Source organism: Symphalangus syndactylus, chromosome 24 (assembly GCF_028878055.3).
Source record: "Symphalangus syndactylus isolate Jambi chromosome 24, NHGRI_mSymSyn1-v2.1_pri, whole genome shotgun sequence".
NCBI classification, from domain to species: Eukaryota; Metazoa; Chordata; class Mammalia; order Primates; family Hylobatidae; genus Symphalangus; species Symphalangus syndactylus.
In genome coordinates, this window is record NC_072446.2 from 31,226,818 (window position 1) to 31,250,999 (window position 24,182).

General features: G+C 44.0%; 1 protein-coding gene across 21 annotated transcripts in view; it reads left to right on the top strand.

Moving 5' to 3' along the window:
* The first annotated feature begins 408 nt into the window (after window positions 1-408).
* ZHX3 (zinc fingers and homeoboxes 3) overlaps window positions 409-24,182 on the top strand; it is a 145,026-nt gene continuing 121,252 nt past the window's right edge. For 7 of the 21 annotated variants that reach the window (XM_055265859.2, XM_055265858.2, XM_055265865.2 and 4 more), the window contains exon 1: window positions 18,236-18,397. The gene's annotated coding sequence lies outside the window, so the exon portion shown is untranslated. Of the gene's footprint in view, window positions 1,188-18,235; window positions 18,398-24,182 lie in introns of those variants that run through there. The other 14 variants (XM_055265881.2, XM_055265880.2, XM_055265879.2 and 11 more) reach the window with 7 other exon arrangements.

Consider the following 24,182-nt stretch of genomic DNA (forward strand, 5'->3'; position numbering starts at 1 on the left):
AGTCGACGCTTGTTGGGAAACACTGGAATTGCAGGAGTGGGGGCAGACAGGAGCCAGAGCCCCTGCCAGCCTACACACACATTCTTTTGAAAGTGTAACCTGGTGTGACCTTCTTTAAGTGGTCCTCTGGAAAGAGCAGGATATGGAGTACAAAAGCCAGGAACCTCTGGGACCGCAGCATCCGCCCCGAGCCCCTCCTTCCCTGTCTTCTTCAGCCTCCACACTGTGAGAAGGGGAGGAGTGCGGGCGCATGCGCCGGGGGCAAGGTCCGCTCTCCGCGACGTCAGGGGGCTTGCACCCGCTCGAAAGCCCCGCCCCGCGGCCGCTAGAGGCGACCCGGGTAGGGGGGGGGCCCTGGGCCACGCCCCCAGCTGAGCCGAGCAAGGCCGAGCGGAGCCGTGCAAGGCCGAGCAGAGCCGAGCGCCTCCGAGAGTGGCCGAGCCCAGCCGAGCGGCCCGGAGTCGGTTGGTGCAGCTGCGTCCCCGCTGCTCAGCAGTCCGCGGCTCCGGCGTCGCCGCCGCCGCCGCCTCTGCGGGGCCTGCGCCGGCCGCCCGCCCGGCCGCGGGGAGGGAGGCCCGCAGCGCGGGAAGAGCGGCCCGGTCGCGGGCGCCGCCACCGCCGCCGCTGCCAGGTGAGCGCCAGCCACGGCCAGCCGGCCCCGCGTGCCCCCGCGGCTGTCAGTCCCCGGTGTCTGTGTCTCTCTCTGCCTGTCAGCCCCTGTGTCTGCGCGAGCTCCTTCCCGCCACGCCTGGCCCGCGGCCGGCCCGCAGTCTCAGTCAGCCCCCTCCCGCCGGCTGCCCCTGGTCTTTCTGTCAGCCGCCAGCACCCCCATGCTGAGAGTCTCCGCCCCTTCCCCCCGGAGCCCCGCCCTCCGCCATCTGTCATCACCCCCCGGGCTCCAGGCGCGGGCGTCCAGGGGTCCTGGGGGTCAGGGTAGCCCCGCGTGCCACCATCGCGGAAGGCGCAAAAGGGGGTGGTAGAGGGGAAGCGGGGGTGTTCGCGCAGGCCCGCCTGACCGTGTGAGAGTGCGTGCCCGAGTGTGTGTTCCGCGTGTGCACCCGAGAGCCGCCTGCGTCCACGCCCGAGGGCCCTTGCACTCTGCTGGGATGTGGCAGCCCATGCCCCCGGTGTAAAGAGCGTCAGCTCGACCAGGGAAGGCGGCAGAGCCAGGACTCGAACCACTCGGGGTACAGTAGCATCCTGAATCTTGGGACCCTTGTTTGCCCACATGAAAAAACTACACATGGGCCCCAGGTCCTCGGATTCCCTGAGTGGTGCGTGAGTGGAGTTTGGAGCTTGTTAAGCCTTCCCAGTTTGGGATTTTCATTCAGGGAAGCCTGTTGGAAGTGATTGAGGAGTGGATGGGATGTAGGGCTTAGGTGGGAAGTGTTTGAGAGCTTGAGTCATTTTGAGTTGCATGGTTTACATTTCTGAGCAGTGATTGCCCTGGGCTTGTGCCCTGCGAGAAACTTATGTGACTTGGGGTGGGGGAGTGAGGTGGGAAGGAATGCTCCTTTCTGTTTTTATCTGTATGAACACATAGTATATATTTATCCAGATACCCTAAATGTTTATTCATGAGGCGTCCACACATCCTTAATTTAAAAAAGGATTACAGTAGTTTCCATTTATACACGTTCTTGTGTGTTGTTATCTCGATGTTCTTTATTTGTGGTAACTTAGTATTGCAATATTTCAAAACTAAGAGAAAATGCGTCCTAAAACAATTGGTATTTTGCCGGATAATTCTGAACCACGGAGAAGGTGCCAAAAGCGCACTTCATTAGCTGGAACAACTTATTCGAGCTTAATTTGTTTCTAAGAGACATACAGTGGAAAAATCCAGAAGCGCAAAATAGTATCAAAGACACTTAGAAAATGAATGAAAAGGGCCCTTCTGTTGCTGCCTTGGAAAGATGGTATCAAAGTTGCTGTGGAGGACAGAGCCACTATGTAATGATCAACATATTAACCAAGTTGGTTTTGTGACCTTGATACATTGAGTGGGGCTTGATTTGTGCAGTGGTTCATGACAGGCAAACATTGCATGGGAAGTGTGGTAATTTTTGGAAAAAAATGTTCCCCATGTTGTTTTGGTTTTTGGTTTTGAGTTTTTTGTTTTTTTTCATATTGAAGTAAGATTTCAGACAAGGGAAGTCTCATGGTGGAGTGCTTTTTTCTTTTTAAAGATAACATTAAAAATCACCAAAGTAATTCATGTTTAAGGCAGAAAACTTGAAAAACAAAGAAAAGCATTGCAAAAAAACAAAAAACTCCCCATAATCCCACAAACCATAGTAAATCACAATTTGGTATTAAGCCTTTTAGCCTTGTTCCCATGTATACGTGTTTTTTCTTACAAAAATGCTATTATACTATACAACTTTTATTCTATGCTTTTTTCTTTGACTTATAACTAGATTATGAGAGATACATCTTGGTTTTATGAGTAGGAACTTGTGTTTCTCTTTGCAATCCTTTAAAAAAGTCAGATCACGTTAGTCCTCTGCTTAGAGCCCTCCAATAGCTTTTTGTCTTAAAGTAAAATCTGAAAGCCTTGCTGTGGCCCACCAGGCTAACCCTCTTCCCCACAACCATCCTCACTTCGAGCCTTGCCAGACGGATCTCTTTGCTGTTTCTTAAAAACGTCAAGCTTAGCCGGGCGCGGTGGCTCACGCTTGTAAGACCACGGTGAAACCCCGTCTCTACTAAAAACACAAAAAAATTAGCCGGGCGTGGTGGCGGGCGCCTGTAGTCCCAGCTACTCGGAGAGGCTGAGGCAGGAGAATGGCGTGAACCCGGGAGGCGGAGCTTGCAGTGAGCCGAGATCGCGCCACTGCACTCCAGCCTGGGCGACAGAGCGAGACTCCGTCTCAAAAAAAAAAAAAAAAAAAAAAAAAAAAAAAAAAAAAAACGTCAAGCTTACACCTGTAATCACAGCACTTTGGGAGGACGAGGCGGGCGGATCACGAGGTCAGGAGTTCAAGACCAGCCCTGCCAGCATGGTGACACCCTGTCTCTACTAAAAAAAAAAAAAAAAAAAAAAAAAGTCAGGCCTGCTGGTGCGTGCCTGTAATCTCAGCCACTCAGGCAGCTGAGGCAGGAGAATTGCTTGAACCCAGGATGCGGAGGTTGCATTGGGCCAAGATCGCACCACCGCACTCCAGCCTGGGAGACAAAGTGAGACTCTGTCTCAAAAAAGTCAAGCATACTCCAGCCTCGGTGCCTTTGCATTTGCTGTTCACTCTGCCTAGAACTCTGGTCCCTGGATATTAACATGGTTGACTCCCTTACATCAGGTCTCTGCTCAAAAGTTGTCTGGCTTTGCTTGACCACACTATCAAATACACCCCATTTCCCTGTTGTTCTTATCCTGCCTTACTTACCACCACTTGGTAATACATATTTATTTGTTGGTGTATTGTCTCTCTCCCTCATTAACCCAGAAGTGTGAGACTTTTTTTCACTGATAAATCCTCAGGGCTCAGAAACTGCACCTGGCCCACTGTGGGTACTTAATATTTGTTGAATGAATGAAGGAAAGAATGAATGCTCATTATCCATCTATTCATGTGACCTTGCTGGTAGCCTTCTAGGCTTCTAGGTAGCTGTGTCATGAGTTAAAATGACAATCTCTTAAAAGTCAGGATACTCCTTTCTTATCTATATCTGAGAAGAATTTTACAAAGTGAGGCTATGGTCTTAAAAAGAATTACGGTCTTGATTTAACTTGAACAATTGAGGGAAGGAACATTTTTGGCAAATGTTGGCTTTCCTTCTTATGCGTTATCCCTGTGTCACGGTGGACATTTTTGAAAAGTATAAAGTTTCCCAGTTATGTTTACAGCTGTGATTTCAATTTAGTAGTTGATAGTGATAGTGTAAGCCTCAAGAGCATAGTGGGGTTTTTGTGTCAACAGATACCCAGAGATATAATTATAGCTTTAATGTGTTTTCATTTGGGGAATAGCTGTTACATATTTACTTATTTTTCTGGCAATTCTATCCTTTTCATCTCCCTGCTTATCAGTTTTTGGATGGCCTAGCAGGTATACTTAATTTTTTCTTTAACATTTTAAAATAAATCCTTGACCTTTTGCAATTTTACATCTTTCATGTGACGCTTGAACTGTTTGAAAGTACCAGTTTCATCTTTCAGGATGAAACATCTGCAGTAAAATATATAATTGCATTTTAATTTATGAGGATGGGAAAATTGTATCTTGGGGCAGAATTTTTACAGAGAAGTTGTAATGTGAGCGTAAGCTTTTCAAAGGTTTGAATTTCAGGTAGACTACTTTTCATTTTAGTGACTTTTTGGAAAAAAACAGTTGCTTCTTATTTTTAAGAAAAAGGATCTCCTTGAACACAATCCAAACAGAGACCTTCAAAAACTTGTTTTTCTTATCCTCCAAATATACAAGAAGTTGGTGGGTGGTGGTGGTAAAGGGGGGAATCCTAAATAAAAATTATTTTCTTAAAGGCCTAAAAGGAGGCTGGGCGCGGTGGCTCACGCTTGTAATCCCAGCACTTTGGGAGGCTGAGGCGGGCAGATCATGAGGTCAGGAGATCGAGACCATCCTGGCTAACACGGTGAAACCCCGTCTCTAATAAAAATACAAAAATTAGCCGGGCGTGTTGGCAGGTGCCTGTAGTTCCAGCTACTTGGGAGGCTGAGGCAGGAGAATGGTGTGAACAGGAGGCAGAGCCTGCAGTGAGCTGAGATCTCACCACTGCACTCCAGCCTGGGCGACAGAGTGAGACTCCATCTCCAAAAAAAAAAGGCCTAAAAGTATGTGTTAAGAATTTATTTTTACTTGTTCCACAGGTATTGATTGAGCATGTATTTGAGCCGGTTCTATGTTTGTGTGGGCTATGTTACCATGTTCAGTTTTAAACTATCAACGTGATTTTTAATTATTTCTTTTCTTTTCTGGCTCTGCTACCTCCCTTCTCTCATCATATTCTCTCTCTAAATGATCTAATCAATTCCCAGGACCCTAGAACCCCCTGGATGCAGATGACTCTTTCTGTTACGTTTCCGCACCCTTTCTCTGGTTCCAGACTTGCAGTTTCAGCTACCACCTTCCTGTCCCAGTGATCTCAAATTTCACAGGTTCAGAACTGATCTCTCAATCTCCCTCTCAAGCTTTGAAACTTGTATTTCTCATTCCTGACCCTTCCTTACTCTCCCCTTCAGCCTTCTGTCTCACTGTTAGTATTGTCTATTCATTGTTCAGGCTGGACACCTGAAAGTTGTCTGTGATTCTTTTCATTTTCTCACTCCACATGCAACCCATCTTTATGGCTTTTTGGCCTAGCCTCTAGAATATCTCAAACCCTTCCTTCTTTCCATCTTCCTAATTCACCTACCCACCTCTCTCAGATGGATGATTCCATGTCTCCTGGTTGGTCTCCCAGCTTCCACTGTTGCTTTCTTCTAGCACATTTTCCTCATAGCAGCCAGAGTGATCCTACTAAAGAGTAAACCCAAGCATGCCACCCCCCTGCTTGGTGGCTTTCACTGCACTTGGACTCACATCCACACTTACTCTGACATGCTCCCTCTCCAGGCTCCCCTCCTTGTTTGCCATGCTTGTCAGGTTGAACACCTTCAGTTCCTCAAACATGCCATATTCTCCTCTTCTGTACAGGCTCTTCCCTCCCCTTGTCTCATAGAAAGATCCTTAAACTTCCAGTCTCAGCTAAAACATCTCCTCCTCAGAGGGGTCTTCCCTGATCACCACTTCTATAGTAGCTTCCTCCCCATTGTCCTCTATCTCAACACATGTGCATTTATTGCTTGCACTTCACTAAAATTCATAGTATGTCCAGAGTTCGTTCCTTCTGGTGGGTTGGTGGTCTCTCTGACTTCAAGAAAGGAGCTGCAGACCTTCATGGTGAGTGTTACAGCTCTTAAAGATGGCATGGACCTAAAGAGTGAGTAGCAGCAAGATTTATTGTGAAGAGCGAAAAAACAAAGCTTCCACAACCTGGAAGGAACCCGAGTGAGTTGCTGCTACTGGCTGGGGTGCTAGCTTTTATTCCCTTATTTGTCCCAGTCCATGTCCTGCTGATTGGTCCATTTTACAGGGTGCTGTTTAGTCTATTTTTACAAACCTCTAGCTAGCTACAGAGCGCTGATTGGTGCGTTTTTACAGAGCACTGATTGGTACGTTTTACAAACCTCTGGCTAGCTACAGAGTGCTGATTGGTGCATATTACAATCCTCTTGTAAGACAAAGAAGTTCTCCAAATCCCCACTCAACCCAGGAAGTCCAGCTGGCTTTACCCCCTCAATAGCACTTCATTTATATGTTTCCTTCTTTTGTTTTCTTCTTTATTGTCTACTCCCCCAATAGAGACTACAAGATCTAGGAGGGCAGGGACAGCCTTGTCCTGTATATGGTACAGTCCTAGCACCCAGTGCTCTGCCCAGAGTCCAGTAGGTGTAAGGCCTCAGAACATTTTGAATAATTATTTTAATAGCTACTTTTTTCAAGAATTCGTATGTACCAGGTCCATTGCTATGTGTGTTCACACATTATCTCTAAATCTTTGGGAGAACCCAGTATGGTGATGATGGTAATTATATTACCACTTCTGTTTTTTTAGTTGAGAAAATTGAACTTAGAGAATTTAAGTAATGTTTAAAGTTACATAGCTAAGAATATGGTGGAATTAGGATTTTAATCTATGTGATGTAACTTTAGAACCTTCCCTCTTTTTCATTACTGCCTTCTGATATGAATGCAGGAATGAATGAATATGAAATATGCTGTAATATTAATCCCTGATGGTTTCTCTTGTCTTTCTAAGCATGTATGAGAGCATTAAAATAAGAACACTTGGGTTAGGATGTTATATTCTCCTGGGAAGCTTCTGTTAATAACCACTATGCCAAAGCATACAGATTAGTTTGCTTTCAGGCTCTGTGTTTTCATTTTACCTTTGCCACTTTCTAGCTCTAAGCCTTTGGGAAAATTACATGTCTAAGTCTGTTTTTTCAGCCGTAAATGAGGAAAAATAATAGTTCTTATAGGATCTTTTGAGGAGCAGAATTATACACAAAAGACTATCAATGTTAGCTATTACTATTGTAAGGAGAAAAAAAGTCCTCAAGAAAAGACTTGTAAACTCATCAACAATTTAGAGTTTGGGTAAGAGTGAATGACAGACAATAACTAACTTAGTGTTCTTTCACTGACCATGGTTTTGAATTTATAAAAATTATCAGAGAATTGGCCAGGCACGGTGGCTCATGCCTGTAATCCCAGCACTTTGGGAGGCCTAGGCGGGCAGATCACGAGGTCAAGAGATCAAGACCATCCTGGCCAACATGGTGAAACCCTGTCTCTACTAAAAATACAAAAAATTAGCTTGGTATGGTGGCACGTGCCTGTAGTCCCAGCTACTTGGGAGGCTGAGGCAGGAGAATCCCTTGAACCCGGGACGGGGAGGTTGCAGTGAGCCGAGATCATGCCACTGCACTCCAGCCTGGTGACAGAGTGAGACTCTGTCTCAAAAAAAAAAAAAAAAAAAAAAAAAATCAGAATTAACTATCTGGGTTGGGATTTATAATTATTCTATTATTCTATTGATGTATGACAACTTTATATTTGGATTTATGCTTGTTAAATGCTTGTGAAGTAAGATAACTTTCTTTTAAAAAAAAAAACTCTTCCCCATCTTTAGAAGGATTCTCAGGGTAGAGAGATCTTTCAAGAAGCTGGCTATGTTATTTAATTTTATTTTTTTGCACTAGAAAGATATTCACCAGCATACTGTTTACATCAGTAATGCTTACCACCAGGGAGTTTATTTCAGATAACCAAGTGAACAGTAGACTCAGTTTAAGCATAATGGGCTTGACAGCTCTCATGGTGGAATATCTGGGCACAGTTATATTTTCTGGTGGGATGTCTTATGAGCAAGTGCCAAGTCTGGTGGTGGTTATCATCTCTGTGAAATAGAGGTGAGGTCTGCTAAGAATAAATGGGAAGAGGTCAGAGGAAAACAAGGTTCGACACGCTATTGAGGTCAAGAAGAGGGGGTAATGAACTTGAGACAATGTCCATGATCTCCAGGCAGTATGCAGGGCTCCACTGATATAGGACCATGGATAAACTGGGGCACTGGTAGCATTCAGCTGCCTGGTTTTAGGAGCAAAGAAGGCATATAGTTGGATTGAGCCAGGGTTGGGGTTTGCTGGGGTGAGTGGCAGAAAGACAGTGGAGCGGAGGAACTGGGATATTGGCCAGGAGGTGACTAATGTGATAGCTAAAGGTATCTAGGCTAGATAGGGAAGAGAAAAGGACCAGTGTTGTTGAAGTCAAGGAATGGTTGTATGGAGTGATAGAGTAATAGGAGGATGTGGCTAGAGAGGGACACATAAGTGGAAGATTTCAGAGTTGGAGCAGTTAATTACTGGGCATGACAGATTTCCTGTGTTTTGCCACAGATACAAGTGACTGAAATGAAGTGAACTCAGTGAAGATGACTGAATTCAAGGAGGTCAAGTAACTGAGAGGCTGGAGAGTTGTTTTGGCCATCTGCGTGGTCAGAGAAGCCATCAGAAGGATTGTAGGATATTTAGGATGGAGAAAAGGAAGGTGGGCCAAATCTTCAGCAAATGAGGTGGGGTCGGAGATCCTAGCAATGAGATGTTGTGGTTACCCTGCAGGAATCTGAAAGGATCAGGGGATTTTACCTGAGGGAGATGGAAAAGTAGTGACCTGGAAGGTTTATTGGTTGCCAGGTCTCTCGGGAAGGAGTCGGCCATGGCCCAGGTTCATTATATTCTGAAGGAATCCCAATTCAAGAGGGCAGCACTAGAGGCATGTAGTATTGTGTTTTTAAACGTGTTCATGAAAATCATGTGAGGATGTATGTTAAAAAACAGATTCCAGGCTCACTGAACTACAGTCTTTAGGAGGAGGAGACTGAGAATGTGTATTTTTAACACCCTCCCCACTTGGTAATTCTTTATAATTAGGCAAGTTTGGGAAATGCAGCTGTAGTGATTAAGAACATGGCATCTGGAAGCCCATTGCCTGGGTCTGAAGGAGGTGGGACTGGTGGGAGGGAACCTTAGCCCATGACACTTAAGAGTTTGGCTTTCCAGATACATCTGATATCAGAAACAGTGAGCTAAGAATGCTCTATCAGAGGCAAATACACTGACAACAGCAGGAAGGGACAGCTGGTAATGGCAGAAACAGAAATGCTCTACAAAATAATTCAAAGTATAGCTGTTTGGAGACATTTATTATAGAGAAAAACATTCCTGTTTGCCTCGGTGGTCTCCGAATACATCAACTGATTATAATTGTTATCATGTTCAACAGGAATAGGTCGAATTAGGGTTTAGTTTGTTCAGAAAGGCTGAGAAGGAAGTTGTGCAATTTAGAAAGCTTTCCGTCTTAAACCAGCATGCTTAGTGCTTTAGATATTTGTAAAATTATGTGCACAATTCTGTCTCTGAAGATACTGGATTTAAAAACAAAGTTTTACTCAACAAGCCAAAGTTAAGAACAGTTGTTATCCCCAAGGGGTTGTCTATATGATTAGATATTTAATATTATGATACTGGTAGCCCTACTGCCCCATTCTCCCTATTTTCCCTGGGAAAATTCTTTCCATGACAAGGAGAGGAATCCTGCAAAAGAATAGCTGCTCATGAGGGAACTTGGAGTTAGTCATTCTTGGCTGACCACTTACACTCCCCCTGTTGCTATTAAGGAGGTTCTGAATTTGAGTTGCATTGTTTAGATTACTTAACACTATAACACCTGGTTTATCATACCCAAACACTAAAGCTTTGGGAAAAGAATGTTGTCAGCACTGTTGAAGTGGTTGCTATGGACCTTGAGCCTAAAACTTGGTTTGCTCAATCATGTGTTCCATTTCTTATTTCCTCTTGGACTGAGAAGGCTGGCTTTCAAACTGGTGAATAGCAGCACCTCAGTTGCATTCCAGTCACCTACCACATCCTTCCACTCACTGTCTCCTCTCCTCAGTGAACTACGGGGAGCTAGTCAAATGTACATCATGAGGCCTAGAAAATGTGGCCGTGGAGGATTAGCAATGCCAATTCAACCAGAACTTTCATTTTGCAAGTTGAGATTTGTAAAAAGTGATTCCATTTTAGAGAAAAAAAGGAATTCAGAGTATTTTTCCCTTTTAGAAAAACATTTTCTTCTAAAGCTGAGGAATACTCAACAGAACCGATCAGTGTGATGGTGATAATATGTTCTTTAATGTCACACTTTTCCTCCCATCAGAGCTCAGGAACCCTTTCAGGCTCTGCTGTATTATGGTGCTCGTTATAATGTTTAAATCACTAAAGGTATTCACCTTGTGAAGTGTTTGTATTCCTGCTGTGGACTAGGTATCTTAGTTGAAAAGAGGGTCCATGGCCTCAAGGAACTTTTTAAAAAGTTAGTCAAGGTGCATTTAGATCTCTAACCTCAAGCAGACCATGCTATGTACTGTGAAGGAGATATAATCAAAATGTCATAGGATCACAGATGAAAGAGAGGGTATCTCTAGTGGTGGATGGAGGTGGCAAGAGGAGATTGGAGGATGCTTTAAGGGAATGTTTGTATTCAGACTGGATCTTGAAGGTTGAGTAAAATTTTGGAACTAGTAAATTACATTTGATATTTTCTGTTTACTAAGGCATCATTTATTTTAGCAAGACTACAACATAGTGCTTAATGAATTAGCCTTCAGTTATCTGAAATGACTCAATTACTTTGGATACCTTGTTTCTGTAATTAATGTGTGATGCATTAAGGAATATTTGGTGGAGGGCTTTTATGGAAGCATAGCTGAAAACGATCTTGGGATCATAGTAGATATCTGAAAGAATGGGATATATAGTGGTATGGTAGTGAATAGAAAACCAGAATGATAATGGGATGTATATGTTTGAATATGTGGTTTAAAATGGAGGGAAAATGGAGCTCTAAATGATGTTAATGAGGCCTTCATAGGAAATGAATAGTCTGCCAGGTTAGCAGGACTTTTGAATACTCACCATCTCATTGCTGAGTATCTTTCTCTCGGGTGGTTGGCAATGTGGTCGGTAGATCCCTGTGGGGTTGGCCACAGTAAACCAAAGGAGGTCAGCTGCTCCTCATTCTGCCTTGCTCTAGGTGGCTAAGCACAGACGGTTTTACAGAAAGCCTGTGAAGCCATGTCCAGAGTGGCTCTTTCTGCCCTAGACTTTTGCACACTTGGTTCCTGGGCTTGGCCTACCTCAAAGCTATGTCTTCCTGCCATGGAGTGGATTCTCTCTCACTGGTGTGTGTACTCTCTGGATGAGTTTGCACTCCTTTGGCAAGCCCATTTCTTGCCATGGTAGGTTAGCTATAGCTGGACCATTGTGCTAGCCTTGTAGGTGGTCATCATTATGCCTGAAATCTTGCATTCAATTTTTCGTTTCCCATGTTAAGGCTCTTCCACTTGACCTCTCCATTCAACTCTTAATTTTCCAGGAAGCTGAAAAACATACTACTTGCTACCTTTTGTGCTGAAATGGGGCCCTGGCCCAGAATTTTGATCCCCTTGGGAATCAACATATATAGTTCACAGAAGATAGCATTTTCTTTTTGTTTATTCCTGATAATGCCAATACCATTTAAAAAGCCAAGATATTTGGCAATGCTATAGGCCCCATTTTACCATACAGGTAACTAAAGCCACTTAAGAAAATGATTTCAGTAATTCACCAAATAACATACTTATTATGTGCCTACTATGTGTCAGATACTATGCTGGACACCAACGGAGAGCAAATCAGACATAGTCTTCTGTGATACTCACAGTCTGGTGGACCTATGGCCAGAAAGCCATGAGAGCTTTATAGAATGACTGTAGGCTTTGGGGAAGAAAGGCCTGGTGCCTAGTCCCACTTTTGCCTTTTATCAATTACATGACCTTAAGCATTTGACCCTATTTTCTGTCAAGTAAAATAAAAAGGATTTACCCTGGCTTATAAGATTTTTCTAAGACTGGATGAGACTATGTAGAAAAGAGCTTTGCAAAGGTCAAGTTACTATATATGCAAATATAGTTGGGAGTAATCAGCCCTGTATTCTTTAACAAGAATGACTAATGGAGTATTTTCACTTCTCTGTGGCTTCAGAGAATGTGTCGTATCCCCAAATACAATGCTTGAACTGAATATTAACATTTCACTAATTCTAATGTATATTAATAAATAAGGAAACTAGCTACTTAGGTGGTACCTAGGGCTATATAGTTATCTTTAAAAAGTCATAGATTTAATACATATTGGCTTTATTTCAGAAAACAGTGCTTCTGGATGTTTACTATATAACTAGAAATTTATTATTACAACAATGGATATATAATTCCAATAATACAATACATACCATGATATAGTACAAAAATCAGAACAATAGTTATAATAAAAAGTATTCTTTGTAAATAGTAGAAGATTACTTTTTGCAGGTTTAGGTTGATAAGGAGTTTTGAACTGAACTGCTACTTTTTGGTTTTGACTTTTTTTTTTTGGTCGTTGGGGTTTTTTTATTTATTTATTTTTATTTTTTTTGAGACGGAGTCTCGCTCTGTCACCCAGACTGGAGTGCAGTGGCGCGATCTCGGCTCACTGCAAGCTCCGCCTCCTGGGTTCACACCATTCTCCTGCCTCAGCCTCCTCAGTAGCTGGGACTACAGGCGCCCACCACCACGCCTGGCTAATTTTTTGTATTTTTAGTAGAGACAGGGTTTCACCATGTTAGCCAGGATGGTCTTGATCTCCTGACCTCGTGATCCACCCATCTCGGCCTCCCAAAGTGCTGGGATTACAGGAGTGAGCCACCACGCCCAGCTGGTTGGTTTTTGAGACAGGGTCTCGCTCTGTTGCCCAGACTGGAGTGCAGTGGTGTGATCCTAGCTTACTGCAGCTTCTACCTCCTGGGATCAAGTAGTCCTCCCTCCTCAGCCTCCCGAGTAGCTGGGACCACAGGTGTGCACCAACATGCCCGGCTAATTTTTGTATTTTTTGTAGAGGCAGGGTTTCACCATGTTGCCCAGGCCGGACTTGAACTCAGCTCAAGCAATCCACCCACATTGGCCTCCCAAAGTGCTGGGATTACAGGCATGAATCACCGCTCCCGGCCAACTTTCTGTTGTTTTAATGGTCCCTCTTACCTTGCATGTCACTGAACAACTAAGACATTTCGTTGTAGGTATTTTTTGTAGCAACCTAGACAAGACCCTTAATCTTTGAACCTCAATTTTACTCATAAAATGTGACCTTTGCCATGCCAACTTAACAGGGTTGTTGAGACATTCAAATATAGTATTGAATGGATATGCTTCTATCTGTGTAATGGTCCTTGTTCAGTCATGGGTGTAGTGATGCAGTAATTCTGGCAAATGAATGCCCCAGAAGGGCTATGTCTTGATTTGTAACATAGTCCTTGGTCAAGTCTTGATTCTTCCCCATGATGATTCTTCCTATTGTCCCATTCTCATTTAATAACATCTCACTTTATACCCACTTGGCCATTAGCCAACACTTACTGAGCTTCTTTTGTGTGTCTAGCCTGTGTAAGATGCTGGGGATATAGAGGTGAGAGGCCAGACCCTGTCTCCTGGGTACTTGTTCGAGTAGGGGAGTTCAAAACTGCAACAGCAATTCTTGCCTCCATTTCTAGCCTGCTGGTCTGCCCAAAATTTAAGACTTGTCAGCCCTACAATTGCATGAGCCAGTTCTTAAAATAAATCTTAGTGTGTGAGTATGACTGTGTATTCATACAGATATCCATTCACACACATATAAATATAGTTGTTTCATATTGGTTCTATTTTTCTGTAGAGCCCTTACTGATACAGTACTCAATAAATGCTCTCCTTACGGATGCAGTAAGAAGAGGAACAAGCATGATAAACAAGATGCTTGCTGTGGTTTTAGCCATGTTGACTTTGAGCTGGAATTCCACCCGTGGAATCCAGGTGGAAATACTGGCAGGCACATGTAGCCAGATTACGGAGAGCTCACATGAGTGGTCTGGACTGTGGAGATATAGCTACACTTCCACAGCTACACACTGTGGAAGTCTCCAGTGTGTAGCCGTCAGCTGAAGTTATATTTGTGGATGATTTCAAACAGAAAGTATAGTATGTAGAGTAAGAGGAAGTATAAAGATGGAACCCCAGGAAATACTAACATTTAGTGGGGAGGCAGAGGGGAGGAGACTATACTGGAAACCAAGTAGGAGTAGACAGAGAGGGGGAAGATCAAGAGAGAATGGGGCCATGGAAACTAAGGCAGGGGATAATTTCAAGAAGGTGGGAGTACAGCAGTGTTAAGTGCCATGAAAAGGTAAAGTAAGAGAAATGTTGGAAATTGTCCATTGGATTTAGCTCCTAAGAGGTATCACTGGAGGTGAATGTTTCAGCATCCCACCACCACATTACCGTGGGTAGGGGTGGAGTAGAGAATCCATGGTAATGAAGTAGAGATGCATTTTCACTGCTGATGCTTAAAAGAGCTCAGCTAGGAAGTGCGAGGATAAGAGGGGGCTATGGGCTTCCCAAGGAAGGGGTGATTTTAGGATGAGAGGGGCTCTAGCATGTTCAGAGGCCGAGGAAAGGAAGAGCCAGGAGAAAGGAAAAAAATCAGAGATTCAGGAAGAGAAAGGATAAGTGCTTGAACAGGGTCTCTTCTGTGGATGGAGGGGCATGCACAGGAGATGGCCAGTAGCATTGCCAGAGGAGGGGTGCCTGTTTCATTTGACTGTGCGGAAAGAGAAAAGGCTATTTGGGGATACAGAGAAGTCTATAGAAGGCAGGGGGCCAGGCCGGGCGCGGTGGCTCACGCTTGTAATCCCAGCACTTTGGGAGGCCGAGGCGGGCGGATCACGAGGTCAGGAGATCGAGACCACGGTGAAACCCCGTCTCTACTAAAAATACAAAAAAATTAGCCGGGCGTGGTGGCGGGCACCTGTAGTCCCAGCTACTTGGAGAGGCTGAGGCAGGAGAATGGCGTGAACCCGGGAGGCGGAGCTTGCAGTGAGCCGAGATTGCGCCACTGCTCTCCAGCCTGGGCGACAGAGCAAGACTCCATCTCAAAAAAAAAAAAAAAAAAGGTGCAGGGGGCTGGAATTTTTGCCCTTGTAGAAACTTCTATTTTTTTGTGTGAAGTGGAGCATTGGCATCCACTGATAGCCAAGGGTAGATGATGCAGTAAGGTCTTTGAAGGCAGATAAGGTATAAAATTACTGTGTGGAGCTTGGAAGTGGGAGTTGATTTTTGCTCCTCATTGTGTTTTGAATAAAAGTTATACTCCACAGTCTGATATTTACAGAGACCTCCACAATCTACCTTTTATCAGTTCTACCAGACTACCTATCCTTTTTGTTTCATTCTAGCACCCTTGTACTTTAGTTGAGTGTGTCTGATGTGGCACTAGAATGTGGCTTTGAGAGATTAGATGCTGTAGGGAAGATGCTGTTAGACTAAGAGTCAGGGGTCCTGTGTCCAGTTTGGCTTCACCACTTATCAGCTATGGGAACTTGGACATAACTTCGCTAAGTCCATTTTTTTCATTTGTGAATTGTTAGTAACAATAGTATTGATGAAGGTGTGTCAAATGAGAAAACATATTTTAAAGTACTTTGAAGAGGATAAGTAATACAGAAATGGAGATGGTCATCAGGCTATCCCTAATCCTAGCTCCAGGCTTTCTTCATTACCACGAGTCCTCTCCCTTCTCTCCAGCTGCCATTTTAATTCAGCCTGTATTGTGTAGAGAAACGCTAGCTACTGTAATAGATAAACTCTGCTGAAACTTCAGTGGCTTAAAACAGTAGACATTTCTGTGCTCATTTAAAATCCAGTCACCTGTGGGGATGGAGGGGGCCCAGACTAATGACGCTCTGCCGTCTTCAAACCACGGTTTCCAAGGTTGCCCTGGGTGTCAGTGGCCTGCCAGCAGTGTTGGAGAAGAGAGTGAGAGGGCATGATTGTCTGGGAGGCTTTTGTATACCAGGCCTAGGATAGGAGCTAGTGACCAAGGCTAAAGGACAGATGGTTGAGAAGAGGCATGTATCTACTGAATAGGTGGTGAATTTGGGGTGTGTGGGTGTTTATTTGCAGAAAATGGTTGAGGTGGCTCTGAGAAGAGTGAGGTGCAGGACCTGCTCAACCCCAGGAGGGAATGGAGAAGCTCCTGCCTCTATGGGCAGAGTTTGGGAAGGGCCAAGGGGCCTAGGACTTGTTCCTGGTAAAGAAGGCAAGTGATGCAAAGGTGGGAGAGAGGTCCATGGGTCAGGGAAGAGGGAGCTGAGAACTGGGGTGTTAGTACACCTTTGTGGTGAGCTTCTTAAAGGCTAGGGAGACATTGTTTATCTTTTTTAGGATAAGAAAATTGATGCAGTGGTGCCTTGATAAAGGGCACACAACTAATTGGCAGCAGAGAAATGAGCTACGGCCTGGGTCTTTTGACATCAAAGCCCCTAGTAGTGAGACCCAGGAAACATCCCACTGGGAAGGCTGGAAAACCTGGGCTCTGAAGAAGTTGGTTTGAGGTAAACCATTGGGCACGGGATTGGAAGAGCACTTGCAGTGGCCTATTCCTTTATAGGTGACTCACTCTTTGCCTGCATCTATTGGATGGGAGGTGATTTTGGGGTGTGTGGGTGTTTATTTGCACAAAATGGTGGAGGGAGCTCTGAGAAGAGTGAGGCAGGACCTGTGCAAACACAGGAGGGAATGAAGAGGCTCCTGCCTCAATGGACAGAGCTTGGGAAGGGCCTGGGGACCTAGGACTGGTTCCTGGTAAAGGAGGAAGGGCAAAAATCCTAAGGCAGGACTGTTCTTAATGAATTCAAGGACTGAAAGGAGACCAGGTTGGTACAAGACGAAGAGGAGGAGAGGTGTATGAGAGGATACTGGAGCGCAAAGCAGGGCCCATATCACTCAAGAACTTACAGGGCATAGCAAGGCATTAAGATTCTATTCTAAGGTCAGTGAGAAGCCATTGTATATTTTGAGTATGGGGTGGTATGATGGCCTGATTTATAGTTTAAAAAGACCACCCAGACTGTTGTATGGAGAATGGGTAGAGGGGAGGCCAGAATATTAATTGAGTGTAGTGGGTGAGGGAAAAGGAGGAATTCAAGAGGAGATGAAAGTCTGGAGCTTAAAGAAGAGGTTCAGGCTGGAAAATACAATTTGATCCTGTATTTCCTGTTAGCTCACTCCCTGTTCTTAGCCAGGCTTCCTGCAAGTAGCCTTATCCATGGTCTCTACTTCCTCACCTCCTGCAATTTAACCCTCTGTACTCTGGCCTCTGTCACTGCCACTTGCTTCCCTGAAATGTCTCGGGCAAAGGGCACCCTAGGCCCTTTGTGGTTACCTAAGTCTAGGCCTTTAGCCCTTGTCTGACTTGGCTTGCATTCCTTCACACTGTGAGCGACTTCTGCCTTGAAAGGCCCTCCTCCTTAGCCCTTCTGTCTTTCTGACCCGCCATTCTGTGGCCGCTTTCTGGTCTCCAAGTCCTCAGGCCAGCCCTGAAATGTTAGCATTCCCCAGGCTTCTGGGTTTCCAGTTGGTCCTCCTGGCTTCCCCTGTGCCCCTCTGCATAGAATAAACCCTATCCTGCTCATAGGCCAACACTACTTGCCTTTCCAGCTTCATCTCAGGTGCCCCTCCTCCAAAAGCCTTCTCTGACCCCTCAGGCTGGGTAGGCGCCACTTCTCCTTTTCCATTTCTCCTGGAGCATAAAGTAGATTACCTCTGTGATAGCACTTAGCACCCTGTTGACTGACTTGTCTCCCCAGTCTAGTAGTTCTTGAGGGATAGAGTTACAATGAAATACTGCATGATGTAGGACAGAGATTGCTTTCTCCAGTTCAGGTGAAAGCTACACTTTATAATGAAGGTATCTATACTTGATTGTATATCCTTTAATAGTGCATTCATTTCTCACTGGGTCTGAAGGCTGGAATTCTGGTATAATATATTCTATGAACAGAAGAGATTAACTAGAAATAATCAGTGTCTCAATTTTCCGAAAGGAAAAAAAAATGACTAAGAATCTGAATTGCTTCAAACGGGCTTCTAAAGACTTGCATTTCTTGCCTGGTAATTTGGATCTCCACTCCCACCCTCCTATCCCAAAGCCTGTTACATGTGTCTTGTATTTTGTGATTCCACAATTCTGGGTTTGACATTACAATTGCCTCCATGGTGATGAGCACTAACATTCTTGTGTGCTGAATTGTGATAGCCGTCAAAGGCAGCAAATAGACTGAATGAAAGATGAGCTTCTGCCTTTATATCCTTCTCTTCTGCTACCCAACTCATTGTGGTGAAGGAAAAAGAAAACGCGGGTGGAGACTGACTATATGCTTAGGTATACAAATCACACATCTGGAGTTTCAGGAAGGCTTTGGGTGGTTAATGTCACTAAACTCTCATGCTTGTCTTTTTTTTTTTTTTTTTTTTTTTTTTTTGAGACAGAGTCTCCTTCTGTTACCCAGGCTGGAGTGCAGTGGTGCAATCTTGGCTTACTGCAACCTCTGCCTTCCAGGTTCAAGCGATTTTCTTGCCTCAGCCTCCTGAGTAACTGGGAATACAGGTGTCTGCCACCATGCCTGGCTAATTTTTGTATTTTTAGTAGAGATGGGGTTTTGCCGTGTTGGCAAGGCTGGTCTCGAACTCCTGACCTCAAGTGATCCACCTGCCTCAGCCTCCCAAAGTGCTGGGATTACAGGCATGAGCCACCGCACCTAGCCTCATGCTTGTCTTTCATATGTCTTTTTCTACTCTTGAATTGTTTCTTTTTGTCTTTCTCAGTTCCAAATTCACTCTATCATTTTTGGCAGGTGGAACAAAGAAAATATAATGTTGAATCACTTTCTTCTCAGTGGCTGTGATTTTTAGAATATTTCTTGATTTTTTTCAATGTTTAGTTTTCTGAGCCTAGCAGAGCAAAAAAGCAATGATGCCTTTGATTAAATGAAACCCTTAGCATAATTACTCAAAATCATGTGACAGATTATCCTTGTGTCTTTTTTGATATAGTGTTGGGCTGATTAATTTATCTTTAAGAAAAAAAATTATGGAGTTGTTATTTACCTTTAACTAGAATGCCTCTCAAATGGAATACGACTGCCCAAGTAAATGTAATAGCAGACTAAATTTGAGCTGTTATATTATTCTCTGAAGGCTTTGTTGTTACCAGGGTGAGAAATGCTGGCCAATAGGAGCTGCACTCTATTGATTCCCAATTATGTTTATTTCTGGTGTCCAAATAAGACATTAGGATTGCAGACTTTCAGGTAGGAAGTGACCACAGGGTTTTCCAGTATGCCCACTGGTGAGATGCCAACTCCTCTTCTTACGTAGGGGACACCTCTCGGTTAGCACAAGAACAGTCTTCCTCATAGGAAGCCACAATATTTGTCCTGGGACTCTTGACCCACTGGACTTCCTTAGTCTTTCCCATCATATATAACATATGCAACCCTTCAAGTACCTGAAGAAGCTTTCTTCACTTTCATCTCCCAAGTCCCTCTCTTCAGATTCTGGATCCCTGGTTTCTTCAGATGTAAACTCCCTCCTTAGTCTGCATATTGTGATCCTAATGAATTATCCTGAGGTTTTTTTTTTTGTTTTTTTTTTTTTTTGTTTTTGTTTTTGTTTTTTTTTTTTTGAGACGGAGTCTCGCTCTTTCACCCAGGCTGGAGTGCAGTGGCGCGATCTCGGCTCACTGCAGGCTCCGCCCCCCGGGGTTCACGCCATTCTCCTGCCTCAGCCTCCCGCGTAGCTGGGACTACAGGCGCCTGCCACCTCGCCCGGCTAATTTTTTGTATTTTTTTAGTAGAGACGGGGTTTCACCGTGTTAGCCAGGATGGTCTCGATCTCCTGACCTCGTGATCCGCCCGCCTCGGCCTCCCAAAGTGCTGGGATTACAGGCGTGAGCCACCGCGCCCGGCTATCCTGAGGTTTTGTTAGCATTTTAATGGTTCAGTCCCTTACTGAACTTACTCCTGGCTGACACCCACCCTCATGGAACTCCCCTCTGAATATAGGTTCTAAAGCATCTATTTAATGAAGTATTTCTATCTCAGTGATCTTACTAGCATAGTTTTACTGCTATGTTTCGTTACATTTGTTAGTATTGTTTACTTTTAGAGGAAGTATATTACAAAGGCTTTTAAGCCGTAGGGTGCAGGTAAGATGCCAGTAAGGCTGTAGAATTTGATTTCCAGCTAGAGGAGGCTTAACCAACTTCAGTTTGGTCTGATTATAAAAGCAAGCATTTATTGAGCCCTCATAGCATGTCACTCACTGTGCTAAGGACTGCTACATGTATCATTAACCCTGTGTAAATAGTGGTGTCATTAATAGTGGATAGTGTTATTGACCTCATTTTAATGATGAAGAAATGGAGGTTTGGAAAGGCTGGGGCATGCTCCATATTTCACATGTCACAGTGTGACCCAGAGCAACGAGCTCCTAATGTGCCACTATGCTGCTGCTTTAGTGCCTTTCTGCTGGGTAATGCTCTGTGTACAGCTCCTTTCTCTTGTACTTCGTATTTACTTCTCTGGTCTTCTTAAAATATAAATTAAAAAAAAAAAAGGATGACTCTTTTTAACTTACCGGGGTATCTGGAAGAGCCCTCTGCACGTGGTGGGTGCTGACAGCTAAGGCTGTCCTTAGATCTGTATCTTTAGACTCAATAGAAATAGATGAAACTTCTGTGAGTTCTTCAGTCTTGGGATGACTAGGGCCACTCTAGACCTCATAAGTGCGTCTTAAACCAGTAAAAGTCTGACACATTATGGTGGGCTAGGACTCAACTGAGGGGTATTTCCTTTAACTCGCCTTTGGGCACCTGGACAGCCCAGACCAAATGGGAGAAAATATGACCATTGTCATTAAAGTTGGACTGGCAGTCAGTTGCCTTTATTCAGTCCTGGCTCTGCCTTACATACTTACCCTGGGTAACTAGGTCCCCATTTCCTCACTCGCTCTGGGAATTGGGAAGGAGAGAAAGGTGTGTGTAGGGGGGTTACTTCATATTCTTTCCTCGCTCCATCTGAGGCTAACACAGCCCTTTGGTTTTGGAGAGTCCATTCTTGTGCTCTATTTTCTAACTCCACGTGAAACCATGGCACATGAAACCATGGCACAATAGAAAAGATGGGATGTTTGCGAGGCTGCTATGTTTCCCCTTCCCCCAGTCTCTGAGAGATTGGTAATTTGGACACCTTTATTAGTTTGAGATAAAACTGGGACTCACTGACTGAGGCTGGACTGAAGACTTAAAACATGGGGAGGCCTAGAACTTCTTGCTCAATTCACAGGGTCCCAAGGGTTTAGAAGCTGATGTTATTCCTCTGGGGTCTGAAGAGAATGGCTCAGCTGTGGGACCAACTCAGGCCTATTGGGGGAACACAGGCTAGCCTTGGGAGTTTTGAATCATCAATACTTGGGAGTATTTTAGAATTATCAGATCCTGCCTGCATGTGCATCTCAATCTGAAACCCCAGAACTGCCATTCTCCTTGTGTTGATTCAAGATATAAATGATTCTGGAATTCTATAGATAGGACTTTATCTGTCAGAGTCCCAACAGGAAAAGTTGGCATTCTCAACTTAGGATAATTCCAAGAGAGTTTACTTCAAGAGGTATGGACAGGATGTAGAGAAAACCATAAGGGATAGTGCAGGAACCTAGGGTTAGGGTTATAGTGATGGTGGAGCTGTTACTACCCCTAGCTCCAAAGAGACAAATGGATGAAAATGGATTAAAGTAGTTATCAGGAGCCAGAAGAGATTGTCATTATCAAGTGTCAAGAGGCTACCTAGAGAGGAGCAGTGACTTTTGGTTGAGGGACGCATACGCCGCAAGTAGAATGAGTTCCCAACCTTATTCCCTCCCTCGCCTCTCCTTTCCTCCCCCGATCTCTTTCTGGGACATAGCATTGGCTAAACCCAACCAGAGGTCAAGGTTGTAGGGACCTGTTGATGTGATTCATAATGATTAGCCTGCCAAGGCAGAGAGCAGGGTAGAGAAAGTTGGAGTGGGCATCTGGGAAATAGTAGACTTAAGGACCCCTGTGGTTTTAGAATGGGCAGAGCTCATGTGCACATGTGTGTCAGGAGGTGGGAAAAAAGGATGAGATGTGCATTTCTTGAGCATCACCGTGTGCTAGGGACTTTCTTGTGACATCACCTTTTGGGGCAAGCAGTATTATTTCCATGTTAGAGATGCGGAAAACTTGAGCCCAGATCTCTCGGCCCTAAGTCAACTCAGTCCTGGTGATCCCTGTGGTGACAGGTAGTATTTGGATGTTTCTCTTATCTTATTTTCTCTGTGGCCCATTCCAGAAAGCCGCATTTCATACGTAGTATTGCTGGGAGAACAGTGAGGACTGTAACAGAGCTGCTGTGTATTTTTTTTTTTTTTTTTCACTTTATGAACTTGAGGAGAAGGGAAAAGAAGAGGAAAAAAACTCAACTTGGCATGAGTGATGTTAAGTGAGATCAAATAAGGTGAAAAGCAAAATAGACTCCAGAAATTTAGTTTTGCTTTTACCCAAAGTTCATGGGCGGTTGCTGTACAAAGTCCTTTTTGCTTTCCACAAATGTTAAGCACTTTTAATAACATGAATCTCATTATCTTTACTTTTGATTGTTTATGAACTTAAATAGCTTTATAAAGGACAACCAACTGAATGTGAAGATCAAACTGTGTGTGTCACCTTTTACTATTTCATTTCTTGTGAATGTACAAATTCTTACACTTGTAATGAATTAGTTATTTTGGCTCCTGATAATTTTTTTTTTTTTTTTTTTTTTGAGATGGAGTCTCTCTATGTCGCCCAGGCTGGAGTGCAGTGGCGCAATCTCGGCTCACTGCAAGCTCCGCCTCCCGGGTTCACACCATTCTCCTGCCTCAGCCTCCTGAGTAGCTGGGACTACAGGCGCCCGCTACCATGCCTGGCTAACTTTTTTGTATTTTTAGTAGAGACGGGGTTTCACGGTGTTAGCCAGGATGGTCTCGATCTCCCGCCTCGGCCTCCCAAACTGCTGAGATTACAGGCTTGAGCCACCGCGCCTGGCTGGCTCCTGATAAATTTATTATAAAAGTATTGTACAGCCAACAGTGAAATAGAAAGTTTAAATTTTTTAAAAAGGGAATTCTAATACTCTAGAAAATTCTTGGATTTTCTTTTTTCCTACTTTTTGATCATATGCGTGCATAATTTTATATGGCTAGAATTATACAAGTTTGTATTGTTCTCATGTCATTGTAAGCGTTTTTCCATGTTGCTATGTAACCTGCATAATTATATATGATAGTTTCTCAGTTTACCTTAAATATTCTCTTATTATATATTTTTAATTTTTTATGCCTTGCTTCATTCTATGAAAAGGACTGCATTCTACTGAAGTGTTTTATGTAGTATTTTTCTTTATAAATATTGTTTATTTGCATCTCAGGCAACTAGTTTCCCCACCCCTCCCTCTTTTGTTCTTCTGGAAGAAGAAATGGAATTATTTCTTTAGGATAATTTTGGGAGTGGAATGAGCAACTCTGAAGCTACATCAAGGAACTGGAAATACAGTAGTTTGAGGGATAGCTGAGAGAAGAGTACAGTTGAAATAAGTCATTAATATAGAGTTGTTACAGAGTTGTTATTTAAAATATTAATGTGGGCTGGGCGCAGGGGCTCACGCCTATGTATAATCCTAGCACTTGGGGAGGCCGAGGCGCACGGATCACTTGAGGTCAGGAGTTCAAGACCAGTCTGGCCAACATGGTGAAAACCTATCTCTACCAAAAAATATAAAAATTAGCCAGGTGTGATGGCGCATGCCTATAGTCTGGCTGAGGTGGGAGGATTGCCTGAACCCAGGAGGCAGAGATTACAGTGAGCAGAGATTGTGTCACTGCACTCCAGCCTAGGCAACAGAGCAAGACTCCATCTCAAAAAATCAATCAATAAATAAAGTAATGTGGATTTTTATTAAATCTTAGGTTTTAAAAACTATTATGCTAAGGCCGGGCACGGTGGCTCACGCCTGTAATCCCAGCACTTTGGGAGGCTGAGGTGGATGGATCACTTGAGGTCAGGAGTTCGAGACTAGCCTGGCCAACATGTTGAAACTCCCTCTCTACTA